Genomic DNA, 14,070 nt, shown 5'->3' on the forward strand with positions numbered 1-14,070 from the left:
AATTCAGCCTCTTAAACTGTAGGTAAAAGGAAGCCCTTCTAATTATGCAGTCATAAAAACCCATACCCAGAAAATGATACTAATGTAATATTTTATGAGCTGTTAAGTTCTACGGGGCAAGGGTTTTATCTTATCTTCACATGTCCTAATGCCTAGCACACAGTCAGAATTTAATTGGTGTGGGATAAATGCTGTCACCTAGTGCCCCAGAATTGTCAACCCATAAGGTGAATATATATAAGCAGCATCAACATTTTTATGATCCTATCATTCAATCATCCAGTAAAAACATGCAAGACAGTGTTGTAGTACTCAAGATATAAAGGTGAATAAGATAGACAAAATGCTATTTTTATAAAGCTTATATTCCACTGGAGAGACAGGAAGTGAATTAATAAATACAATGTTAGAAAGTGATGTGTGCTACAAAGAACATAATTCAGGGGAGAGGAAGTAGAGAAAGATAGGAATAGTGTTGATTTAGGAAGGGTGTCCAAAGGTTACCTCTAATGAGGGGATTTTGAGCAGATACTCTTTATCTGGTCCTCACTGCACAAAGCAGGAAAGTCTGCATTTTCACATTTCATATCAGAAGCTCTACAAAAGCAGGAGCTACATTCGAGTTAGACAATATCTGAATTACTCCAAATTCCAGTCTACTGATTCTTTTGTAATTACTGATAAAAAGTGTCAAAACGAGATGTATTGTAGTTACAGAAAGAATAAAACTTGTTCTCAGAGAAATTTAGGATGAAAGAAGCAACGAAAGTGGTGTCAAAAAGGTAATGATCCTTTGCAGCAACATGCTGATTGCAGCTTTGCTCTGCTGGGGAGGGTAGTCTGGGATGCCGCTCAGGCTGTGGAACCCCGGACATGAGGGTTCTCAAGGCCTTGCTGCCTCAGGACATTCACTAAAGATGCAAATACATGTTCTTCCCTCATTATTATTCATGATAGCCCCCAACAGACTCTTCCAAAGCAAAACATCATTCACTAAGCTCAGTATCCATGAACTTAAAATATGGTTCTTCACTCATGTGTCACTAATTACCACTGAACTAACTAAAATGTATTTATAAACCATTATCCCATTGAGGTTACCTCAGGCCATTTTTAGGAGATACTTTTGTGGGAAGTGATGCTGTCAAAAAATTTTAAAGAGGAACTTGAAAACCAAGTAATGGATATTTTTGCCTTTCGCATTAAAATGTCACAGAAAATCTTGAAGGTTAAGAAAACCAACACTTGGGTGTCAAACATGTGTTTTAATGGTTTTATTTATGAAAAAATACAAACCTCATTTGAAAATACTACAGAACATGAAGATTCTGGGTTTATGACCCATAGGATTCACTGCTACTCTCGATCTTGGTGATTCTGACTGGGCCTTTGTTATAGTGAGAAACCCAAATGTTCAATATAAGTAATTAATAAGTGTATGTGATAATAAAGAAACTGGATCCATTTTTCAGGTTCTCACTTTTTTTTTAACTTGTTTATTTATTCTGAGAGAGAGAGTGAGAGAGAGAGAGAGAGAATCCCAAACAGGCTTCATGTCCTCACAGAGCCCAACACAGGGCTCCATCTCACAGAATGTGAGGTCATGACCTCATGAAAGAGGGGGCGCCTGGGCAGTTCAGTCGGTTAAGCATCGGACTCTTGGTTTCGGCTCAGGTCATGATCTTGTGGTCTCGTGAGTTCAGGCCCTGTCTTGGCCTCTGTGCTGGCAGCCCGGAGCCTGCTTAGGGTTCTCTCTTTCCCGCTATCTGCCCCTCCCCCACGTACGCTGTCTCTATCTCAAAATAAACAAATAAACATAAAAAAAATGAGGCAGAACTACTTGGCATCATAATGAGCCTTCAGAATACATTCTGTTGCACTGATATCACTGAAAAGATGCTATAGCAAAATGGTTTATGATAAGGTTCCATTGTATTAAACAAATTGATTCCATAGATGTATACATAGGCAAAAGCACAGAGGGAAATGGAAAAAACCTAGAGCTATTAGCTACATAATTAATGTCAAATAAAAATCTAGTTAATTATCTAGTTTTTTTTTAACTAAAAGAAACTATTTAACTGAATTAGACATTACATGTATTCTATCACATGTAATATAGATAAAATAACTCGTCTAGAATTGGGATTGTGTGTGTATATACATGCACATGTGCACATGAGCTATATTTGGTGCATATACATATGCATACACTGTACATGTTAGGTTTCTTAGGCATGTGTGTGTTTTAATGAATGAAATTGTGGTGCACAGTGGTTAATGACCGTATAATGCCATTGCAGAGATTAAACAAAGTCTTTTGATCTTTGTTCCTAGCTTTGTATTACTCCTCCACATTCAATATATAATAGCTTAAAAAACACTAGAACTAGCAATAAGTGTTGATTTCACTCTTAAAAGGATGACCAAGACTATTCCTAGGATAGCATCACTTTAATTCACTTGTAAATCCCAAGTACACCTCAAGCTCACAAAACTTCATCATGATTCCTTATCTGTGTACAATACTCTGGGCATTTGTAAGGAAAAAATGACCCACAAATGAGACAACAAAGGGCTATGCTCACTTTGGAACAAAATGGCTACAAGTAGCTAATGATTAAGAATATGCAGAATACTTATATATGCACTATTCGGGCTCTAAGATTCTCGTCTTGGGAAATTTTATTGAGGATTTGAGGATTTTCAATGAAAAAGGCAGCAGCAAAAGTGTAGATGTAAATTGGGGCTAGGGGAATAATTCAAGTGAATGAAAGGTTTCATGAACTAGGCACAGGCACATAACTAAAACAGAAATAGAAAAGATTGTATTTGCTGTATTAGTCTAACTATTGAAAGAATATAAATCTGGCAAAAGTATTTACACTTCTAGAGAATTTGACAGAGAAGTATTGGGCTTAAAGTCAGAATTCAAGCACAGGAAAATACATACCACCAGAGATACTTAATGTAACAATAAACTAAGCCAAAGGTAGGTCTAGAATTTCATCTACCAAGACAAGTAAGTGCTCATTGACTCCAGTATTAATTTTGAATTCTGATCACTTAGGTGTCCTTTATGGAATATTAAAACAGTTATGATATTTAACTGAGCTACTGGCAGATTCCAGGCAATCTTTCATGTCCTTTAAAAATATCTCTAGTTAGCAACAGTAATTCAGTGGGTAAGTTTTCGTTGTGTGTGTTTGTTTGGGTGTTTTGATTTGGTTTGGTTTGTTTTGGTGAGTCAGACTACGAAAATTCCAATCCTGATTGTGCAGTTTCATAGGTATGTGATGTTGATGACAATATTGCTACCTACCTTAAAGGTATCTCATAAGGAGGAAATGGAACAATAGGGCCCTTAACACATTGCAAGGAGAATAAACCTAATAAAAGGATTTCTAGGGGTGCCTGGGTGGCTCATCAGACTTGATTCAGCTCAGGTCATGATCTTGTGCTTCATGAGTTGTAGCCCCCACGTCAGGCTCTGCGGAGCCTGCTTGGGATTCTCTCTCTCCCTCTCTCTCTGCCCCTCCCCCCCCACTCTCTCTCTCTCCCTCTTTCAAATGATAAATAAACTTTAAAAAATAAAAGCCATAAAAATGAAAGGATTCCTAAGTGGTCACTTTGTTCAACAATTTATAAGGTAGTAATTATTATCTCCTGTTCACAATTTAGCTAGTAAGAGATATATCTGAAAATTAGAACTAAATTTGTTTGACAAATAAACCCACAAATAACAAGTTTAAAAAAAATACATGATACTACATAATTAAAGCATTTTTCTGCCTATGACCCTGATGTCAATTGCATTTGCTTATTAACAAAGTTTTAACTCATCTTTATATTTTTAATTTTTTTACGTTTATTTTTCAGAGAGAGAGACAGAGTACAAGCAGGGGAGGGGCAGAGAGAGAAGAAGACACAGAATCCAAAGCAGGCTCCAGGCTCTAAGCTGTCAGCACAGAGCCCTACATGGGGCTCGAACCCACGAACTGTGAGATCATGACTTGAGCTGAAGTCAGACACTTAACTGACTGAGCCACCCAGGCACCCCAATTCATCTTTATCTTTTTACTCTGCAGAAAAATTGAAGTAACAAAATGGCAAATAAACAATTTTGAAAGTACACTGGAGGGAAAGCACTCTAAGAAAATGTTAATTAGTCTTATTAATAGAAGTACATTTTAATACAAGCAAATCAACACTGAAAAGTAAATTTATATGCAAAACTTAGGGCATTTAAAGGCAGACATTTTTACTGGAGTAATCAAACGAGTTAGATGATTTGCAATTTTTGCAATACATGAAGCATATAATCTTTTTTCAGAAAAATGGCAGTTGTTTGAAGTGCCTGGGTGTCTCAGTTGATTAAGCATGGACTTTGGCTCCTGTCATGATCTCCCAGTTTGTGAGTTCCAGCCCCAAGTCGGGTTCTGTGCTGACAGCTCAGAGCCTGGAGCCTGCTTCCATTCTGTGTCTCCCTCTCTGTCCCTCCCTTGCTTACACTCTAGATCTTTTTCTTAAAAATCAACATTAAAAAAATTAAAAACAAACTTTGTCAGTTTTTCCATGTCTGTAAAACACACCATTTAAATTTCTTCATGTAATTTAAAAGGTGTGTTCTCCTAGAAACAGCTGTTAAATAGTTTTTATTTTTAAAGATTATTTATTCCACTATGGCAAAACACTTTAGGATGGAGGTACAAAATCTTTGAAACTTGAATAAAGGCTATATATTTTCCCCAGAGGTTTAATCTTTTGTACTACATTGGGTGATCCAAGTAGGAAATTTTCTAGTGAATATGATGTTCCACTTTGATCAGCTCTGGCTGAACATGATAGAAGAGCACAGAGCAATATGTGAATCAAATTTTTTTAATTTAGTCAAGTAGGCATTTCCTCAAGCACAAATTAATGTAAATCAAGCATTGCTAGAACTCTGACCTTTGAAACTATACTTGCATAGTCAGATTTCCCTAACAAAGTGCATGTTTACAGTATCTTTTATTTAAATCAATATCCTTTATGCATGAGCAGATAAAGGAAAAGGGAAAGGCCAACAGCAAATAAAGAGAACCCAAGTGATTGAACTCAGCACAGTGGAATAATGAGCCAACCTTTCCCCAGTGTCCAAGTCACTCTGTGATATTTAACTAGGCACTTACAGAAGTGTATTAGCTCTTCAGGTCATTAAGATGCCATTTTGTGCACTTCCATAGTCAACTTATTCTCTGAGGCATCCACGTTGCTATTGGGGAATGACTGCAGCAGTGGGGTGAATAAACTGCATGATTAATTTATGGCTTGATGACAATGTTAGTTAAGGGATAGACTTGATTTTCAGAAAGGGAGTAGTTATCAGATGTGTGGAATTGAAATGAACTGAAGCACTGAGTTGATAGTAGGGAATGAAAAAAATCTTTTCAGTATTCCTCAAACATAATAGCAGATCCCTGCACTATATCAATGGGTGCAGCAATTCTTTGGGTACCACTAATAAAGATGCTAGTGAAATACTAAATTCTTGGCAGCTTTAGCCACAAATCAAAAAGATGACACGTGTGCCACCTGTAGTTAAGAAAAAAAATCTTGGAATGATCACATTTTATCCATTTTGAAGTATGACACTATATAGTTTGGATCAATTGAGGAACAAATTCCAGTCCACTGGGGACCTCTACTTTGTACTAACCTATCAACAATAGTTCCTTAAGAGAAAAAAAAAAAAAAAAAGTTGGTTGGTATAGGAAAATGGCTAGATGAGAGGGAAAAATTGCATGTCAGGGGCATGTCCTGTGTTGTGAAGTAGACCTTCTCAGGTCTACATGTTAGAGCTATCAAAGCTTGGGAATCCATTCCTATGTTCCCTCTTCAGATTTTTCCTAATAAAACATGCTGTTGAGCAAATTATCTGGTTCACAAGCTACTGCAATTTACCAGTTTGGGGGATTATTTTTTCTTTGTACTATTTATCTAATCATTAAGTCATTAAATCTAGTCCAAGAAAACTTTTCTGAATTTTTATACAACTCCTCTAGAATAAAAAGTACCTGTTGGTGAAGTGATGTCAATGAGACCATAAGAATTTTAAGGGAAGTCCTTAGTGCTATAGATTTGACATGAATAAATATAAACATATTGTGCTTGTTCATTGTATATGGGAGATGAATGCATCTTAATGAGAGTATTGTAGATGCTGGAGACAGATCCTCACCAAAAAATTAATCATAATAGTAAACACTTTCATTGCCTTTACTGTATATCAGGCATGTTCTAAGCACTCTGGCTATGTTCCTTTATCTTCTCAATCCTAAAGGCAAGGTTTTATTACCTCTCTTTTGCAGATGAGAGAAGTGACATGTAGAAAAGCTAAGTGATTCGTCAGATGTTGTATGACTCGTAAAGAACAGACTCGGGAAACAAACTCAGAGAACGTTATCAAGTCCAGGCTCCTGGCCACTGTACTATGGCCCTCTCAATGTCATTGTGGTACTCTTGCCGATATACCTCATGAGTTTTTATATCAACATGCTACAATTCAGTGCTTTTAAAATGTATTCACATATCATGGCACACAGAACAAATTACAGCATTTGGCCTGCAGACTTGAAGGAAAGTATGAGGCTGTTAGCGGCCAGAGGTCTCTTTGTTCTGGCTGCTCTGGGGATTGAAGGAATCAGTATCTCAGCACAGTTGTATGGCATTTTAGCAACACAAATGCGCCTTAGCCCAATGGTCAAGAAGCTCTCATGTAATTCCCTGTAACCAGCTACTGTAGATAGATCTTTCCAAGGCAGAAGCAGATTCTGAAATACTCCCTTTAAATTGTTACCAATTTTAGAATTACGAGCTAGCATATGAAGAAGGAGGGGGTAGAAGCATGAACAGGAGTTCATGCATAGATACGATGAAAAAGTAAGTTACGGGTTAACTTTGTTACTTTGATTCAGAATATCATCTTAAGCAAGTCACAGACCAGACGTGTTTGTGAAGACCCTGAAAGTGGGAACTTCTTTACATGTACGCATGAAGTGCGTATTACATTCATTTCCGTTCATTTCCCCATAACTGGGGACTTGAAAACCTGCTCTGTGAAATCCAAGACATTGCACATCGTATAGACCAGCTCTGATAAGTACAGTGCTGATGAGAGTGATCCATGCAGTCCAGTATAAATAATTTGCAGCATTGCAGGTGGTTCACAGATGGCAGGGAAAAATCATACATGTACACTGTTAGGAATTCTTAATTTATGAAGCCCTCGTAAATGCCATTATAGAATATGTTGCCAGAGCAATATAATGTAGTGTGGCTTTTCTGCCTCCCCTACTGAGCTTCCAGATTAGTCTTTGAGGTTGCTGTAAGCCTAAAGAAAAAAATAGGCACCTGGGTGGCTCAGTCAGTTAAGCAACCAACTGGGCTTAGGTCATGATCTTGTGGCCCAGGATTTTGAGCCCCACGTCGGCATCTGTGCTAACAGCTCACAGCCTGGAGCCTGCTTTGGATTCTGTATCTCCCTCTCTCTCTGCCCCTCTCCCACTCACATGCTGTCTCTCTCTCAAAAATAAATATTTAAGAAAACTTAAAGAAAAAAGCAAAGTATGTGTTAGGACACTGTACTTGTTACTCAGTCTTTCAACATCAATTCAGAAAAACCTACACCAATGATTTATGTACTTCTTTTGAAGGGCCTATTTACAGATATCCCTACTCCTGATACAAATTTAGCATAAACAGGGACTTTGTCACCCATGAGGCAAAAGTACTGTCAAATGTCTAGGTACCCTTGAACAACATCTGTATCTCTAATTTCCCAATGTTCTAGAAAGCCCATCACCCAAAGGAAATAGAGCACTCTTGAGTCTAGGTTATAGAGGTAAATTTAACTTGGGATTGTTTCCTTCACCCCTTCATATATTTAACATACTTGGCTTCTGCTGAAGAGCAGACATGTTTAAGATACAGGAAATGCAAAGAGGAATAGGGCAGAGTTCAGTCCTCAAGGAGCTTGCAGGCCAGTGGGGAGAGACATGAGAAGGACATGCATTACAAACAATGAGGTAGTTGCTGGTGAAAACAAGATGCTGGGCTTGGGGAAGGTGATGGGGTGTTATGGGCACAGGGATTGTAACAACTTCTGTTTATTTCACAGTAGAGGGAACATGTGAACTGTGCCTTGATCTATGAGGAGGGGTTTCTCGCGCAGACAAGAAGAGGAAAGGCATTCTAAGCACAGGGCTTAGTATAAGGAACAGTGCTATGAAAAGAAACGTGTGTTCAGCAAATGATCCAGTTCACTGGAGATACATCATAGGATGTGCATATGATGGGGTGGGGTGGGAATGAAAGACTTACTCTCAAGGGGTGAACCTGAGAGAACTCACAGGGTGCCAGGATTTGAATTGTCTTCTTTCCCCCCACCCACACAAACGATTTGATTTTTGTCCCCTAGGCTGCCTTTCTCATGTTAAAAAAAAAAAATGCTATTATTAAATAGCCTTCCTTCTACTTTCCTTATGGACTTAGCTCTTAAACATCATAAATATTAACTTTCAAGTAATTCAACTATTAATCTTGGCAAATATTACTGTCTCAGTAATAGCATTCTATTTATCCCAGGCTCCCAGCTCAGTACTGAGTTGTTTAAATCCCTCTGGTGTTTTCCAGGAGTTTTACATTCTTGCTGTACCTGCAGCCAGTATAATGGACCTGCTAGTACTCCCTCAGAAGCCAGAGATTCGGCCACATTCTGTAGAACCAGTTTTATCAAAGGTACATTACACTGGATAAATCTAAGACTAGAAAAACATCAGTTCTGAAGTATATAGGATAAAATAAAGAATTTTACAGTCCTGGGTACAACTCCCTAAACTGATCCTGAGCTTTCAGCTTTCTTAACCTATTCTCCTACCTCTGCAAGCTACTGTGGGTGTTCTCTTTGGGACCATAAAGGTTACATTTCCTGAATTGATCAAAGCATTTTTCTGGATCTCCTCTTTTATGAATGCAAACATGTATAAATTTTAAAATTCTAGGTCAAGAATTTGTCAAAACAGTACTCTTAGTCAGACTCGTGTGTGAATTCAAAGAAAGAAAAATAAAATTACATAGATTCATTAAAACTATTCAGCACACTGTAATTATAGGATTACTCAAGAGCTTCCTTCTAACAGCTGCAAGTCTTAAAAATTAATCCACACATATATTTGCACACGACTTCACATGCTTGCTTGCATATACACACACACACACACAGACACACACACACACACACACACACACACACACACGTACATTCCTTGCTTATTAACACCTCTTTCAGAAATGTAGAAATGACAAAGTTTGGGAAATTGAAATCCATAAGAAGCAGAGAATTTGCAAAAAGATAAGGAGCAGAGATGTTTCCCCACCACCCTCATGGATGTCTATGGAAATAAAACAAATAATAATAAAATGGAAAAAAATCTACCAACCTGAAACTATAAAGGGTGCCATTAAAAATCAGAAGCTTTGATGAATTTCTTCAAGATGGCGTGTAGAGAAGACTGTAAGAAGCACAGAGACCTGCAAAAATCGTGTCTAGGAAATAAGGATGGGAGAGTTTAAAAATAACTCACATAGTTCCATTTATGCAGGATTGGGGTGCAGGAAGAAAAAGGAGATCAGCATAAACCAGATGGCCACACCAAGCAGAATGTCAAAGTTCATAAGGTTTATATCCCAGAGTAGATAGCCAGAAGGAAGAAATATCAATACATAGATATTTCCTTGAAGAATAGATTCTGTCCCAAAGAGAAAACCTAAGTCATCGGACTTTCCTATTGAGTGAGCTGCTACAAAAAGCTATCATCATGGTTGGCAGTGATGTGACTAGCATATTTGATAATCAGAGATTACTTTTTAATCTCTTTCCCCTATATGAAAAAAATAACAGGTAGTAATCAAGTACTAACCATAATTTTACTTATTTTTTAGTTCTAAAGCCATTATCACTTGAAAGAATAGATTCTATTTTAAAAATATTGTTTAGTGGTGCCTGGGTGGCTCAGTCAGTTGAGCATCCAACTCTTCCTTTCATTTCAGGTTGTGATCACAGGGTCCTGGGATTGAGCCCTGTATTTGAACTCCGTGAGTAGCATGGAGACTGTTTGAGATTATCTCTCTCTCTCTCTACTCCTCTCATCCACTTGTGTGTTCTCTCTCTCTCTCTCTCTCTCTCTCTCTCTCTCTCTCTCTCCCCCTCTATATATATATAGGGGTATGTGTGTATATATATATGTATACACACATATATATACACGTATATATACACACATATATATATTTAAATACAATAAAATATTTTATGTATAAATGAAAATTTGCATTTACCGATCCAAAACAATGCACTTGTGATTCACATTTTGTTCACTGCCTTAAATTTTAAGCACAAATAAAACTGCCATGTAGAAAGACACACTTGAAATATATACAGGTCTGTTAGTTAATCTTTATATTCCCTGTTTTAATGCAGAACTATGTAGAAATACCTGGACTAGAGACACAATCTGTACCCTAAAAGAGCATTATTGTATTTGTTAGCAAACAGTGATAACAAAAAGCAAACTGACTTTTAGTTGGTTTTATTATTGTTTTTTCTTTTGTTTTGTTTTTGATTGTTTTGTTTTTTACACCTTATTTTTTATGTATTTTGAAATTTTTATTTTTTTTCCTATTTTAACCATGGTTATTTTTTAAAATTTACATCCAAGTTAGCATACAGTGCAACAATGATTTCAGGAGTAGATTGCTTAATGCCCCTTACCCATTTAGACCATCCACCCTCCCACAACCCCTCCAGCAACCTTCTGTTTATGCTCTATATTTAAAAGCCTCTTATGTTTTGTCCCCCTCCTTATTTTTATATTAATTTTGCTTCCCTTCCTTTATGTTCATCTGTTTTGTCCCTTAAAGTCCTCATATGAATGAAGTCATATGATATTTGTCTTTCCCTGAATAATTTTGCTTAGCATAGTATCCTCCAATTCCATCCACATAGTTGCAAATGGCAAGATTTCATTCTTTTTGATTGTCGAGTAATACTCCATTGTGTGTGTGTGTGTGTGTGTGTGTGTGTGTGTGTGTGTGTGTTTGTATACACACACCACACCTTCTTCATCCATTCATCTATCGATGGATATTTGGGCTCTTTCCATACTTTGGCTATTGTTGATAGCACTGCTGTAAACATTGGGTGCATGTGTCCCTTCGAAACAGCACACCTGTATCCCTTGGATAAATGCCTAGTAGTGCAATTGCTGGGTCGTAGGGTAGTTCTATTTTTAATTTTTTGAGGAACCTCCATACTGTTTTCCAGACTGGCTTCACTAGCTTGCATTGCCACCAACAGTGCAAAAGAGAACCTCATTCTCCACATCCTTGCCAACATCTGTTGTTGCCTGAGTTGTTAATGTTAACCATTCTGACAGGTGTGAGGTGGTACCGCATTGTGGTTTCAATTTATATTTCCCTGATGATGAGTCATATTGAGCATTTTTTCATGTGTCAGTTGGCCATCTGGATGTCTTCTTTGGAGAAGTGTCTATTCATGTCTTTTGCCCATTTCTTCACTGGATTATTTGTTTTTTGGGTGTTGAGTTTGATAAGTTCTTTATAGATTGTGAATACTAACCCTTTTTCTGATATGTTATTTGCAAATATCTTCTCCTATTCTGTCAGTTGCCTTTTAGTTTTGGTGATTGTTTGCTTTGCTGTGCAGAAGGTTTTTTGTTTGTTAGTTTTGTTTTTTGATTTTTTTTTTGATGAGGTCCCAGTAGTTGATTTTGCTTTTGTTCCCCTTGCTTCCAGTGATATGTTGAGTAAGTAGTTGCTTCAGCCAAGGTCAATAAGGTTTTTCCTTGCTTTCTTCTCGAGAATTTTGATGGATTCACGTCTTTCATTTAGGTCTTTCATCCATTTTGAGTTTATTTTTGTGTATGGTGTAAGAATGTGGTCCAGGTTTATTTTTCTGCATGTCGCTGTACAGTTTTCCCAGCACCACTTGCCGAAGAGACTGTCTTTATTCCATTGGATGTTCTTTCCTGCTTTGTCAAAGATTAGTTGGCCATACGTTTGTGGGTCCATTTTTGGGTTCTCTATTCTGTTCCATGGATCTGAGTGCCTGTTTTTGTGCCAGTACCATACTGTCTTGATGATTACAGCTTTGTAGTATAGCTTGAAGTCTGGGATTGTGATACCTCCTGCTTTGGTTTTCTTTTTCAGGATTGCTTTGGCTATTTGGGGTCTTGTCTGGTTCCATACAAATTTTAGGATTGTTTGTTCTAGCTCTGTGAAGAATGCTGGTGCTTTTTTATAGGGATTGCATTGAATACATAGATTGCTTTGGGTAGTATTGACATTTTAACAATATCTGTTCTTCCAATCCAGGAGCATGGAATATTTTTCCATTTTTTTTGTGTCTTCTTCAATTTCTTTCATAAGCTTTCTATAGTTTTCAGTCTATAGGTTTTTCACCTCTTTGGTTAGATATATTCCTAGGTGATTTATAGTTTTGGGTGCAATTGTGAATGGGATTGACTCGATTTCTCTTTCTGTTGCTTCATTATTGGTATATAAGAATGCAACCCATTTCTGTGCATTGATTTTGTATTCTGTGACTTTGCTGAATTCAAGGATCAGTTCTCATAGTTTTTTCGTGGAATCTCTTGGGTTTTCCATATAGAGTATCATGTCCTCTTTGAAGAGTGAAAGTTTGACCTCCTCCTGAATGATTTGGATGCATTTTATTGCTTTGTATTGTCTGATTGCTGAGGCTAAGACTTCCAATACTATGCTGAATAACAGTGGTGAGAGTGGACATCCCTGTCTTGTTCTTGACCTTAGGGGGAAAGTTTTCAGTTTTTCCCCATTGAGGATAATATTAGCAGTGGGTCTTTGATATGTGGCTTTTATGATCTAAAGGTGTGATCCTTCTATCCCTACTTTCTTGAGGGTTTTTATCAAGAAAGGATGCTGTATTTTGTCAAATGCTTTCTCTGCATCTATTGAGAGGATCATGTGGTTCTTATCCTTTCTTTTATTGATGTGATGAATTGCATTGATTGTTTTGGGGATATTGAACCAGCCCTGCATCCCAGGTATAGAGCCCACTTGGTAGTGGTGAATAATTTTTTTAATATATGTTGGATCTGGTTGGCTAATATCTTGTGAGGATTTTTGCACCCATGTACATCAGGGAAATTGATCTATCGTTCTCCTTTTTAGTGGGACTTTGTTGGATTTGGAATCAAGGTAATGCTTCATAGAAAGAGTTGGAAGTTTTTCCTTCCATTTCTTTTTTTTTTTTCTTTTTTCTTTTTTTTTTTTTTTTTTTTTTTTTGGAACAGCTTCAAGAGAGAATAGGTGTTATAGGTGTTAATTCTTTAAATGTTTGGTAGAATTCCCATGGAAAGCCGTCTGACCCTGGACTCATTTTTTGGGAGATTTTTGATTACTAATTTGATTTCTTTACTGGCTATGGGGGCTTTATTATTGTTTTTAAAGTCTGTATAGATAATGTATCTCCTACTTATCTGTACTCTGAGCCCTGATATTGAGAGTGAACAGTAGACTGAATTCTGCATATTTTAATATAATAAATGATAAATTCAAATAATCAACCCAGAATTCAGAAAAGAAATACAAAAAGGCGAAAATAATGTAAGGAAATATATTTGATATAAAGGAAAGAGAAAATCCAACCAATCATAGACATCACAGGGAAAAGGTAAATCATTTATAAGAAATCACAAAATCAGTAATAAGTGAAAAAAAATTAATGTTAACCTGAAGAAAGACCTGAATTTTTATCAAAGGAATTTGGCATATATAAGATGTAAATAATGAAAAGATATAATATTATAACATATCCTAGTTATGACTGTTAAATTTTACAACAGATGTAGGAGAAATTCAACTACTATATAGGAAAGCAGATAACTTATAAAGGAACAAAATTCATATTGCATCTGGATATCTCCTTCTCAACCTCAACACCAAAAAATAATCAGGCAATATTTACAGTTG

This window comes from Panthera onca, chromosome A1 (genome assembly GCF_046562875.1).
Source record: "Panthera onca isolate mPanOnc1 chromosome A1, mPanOnc1 haplotype 2, whole genome shotgun sequence".
Classification (NCBI taxonomy): Eukaryota; Metazoa; Chordata; class Mammalia; order Carnivora; family Felidae; genus Panthera; species Panthera onca.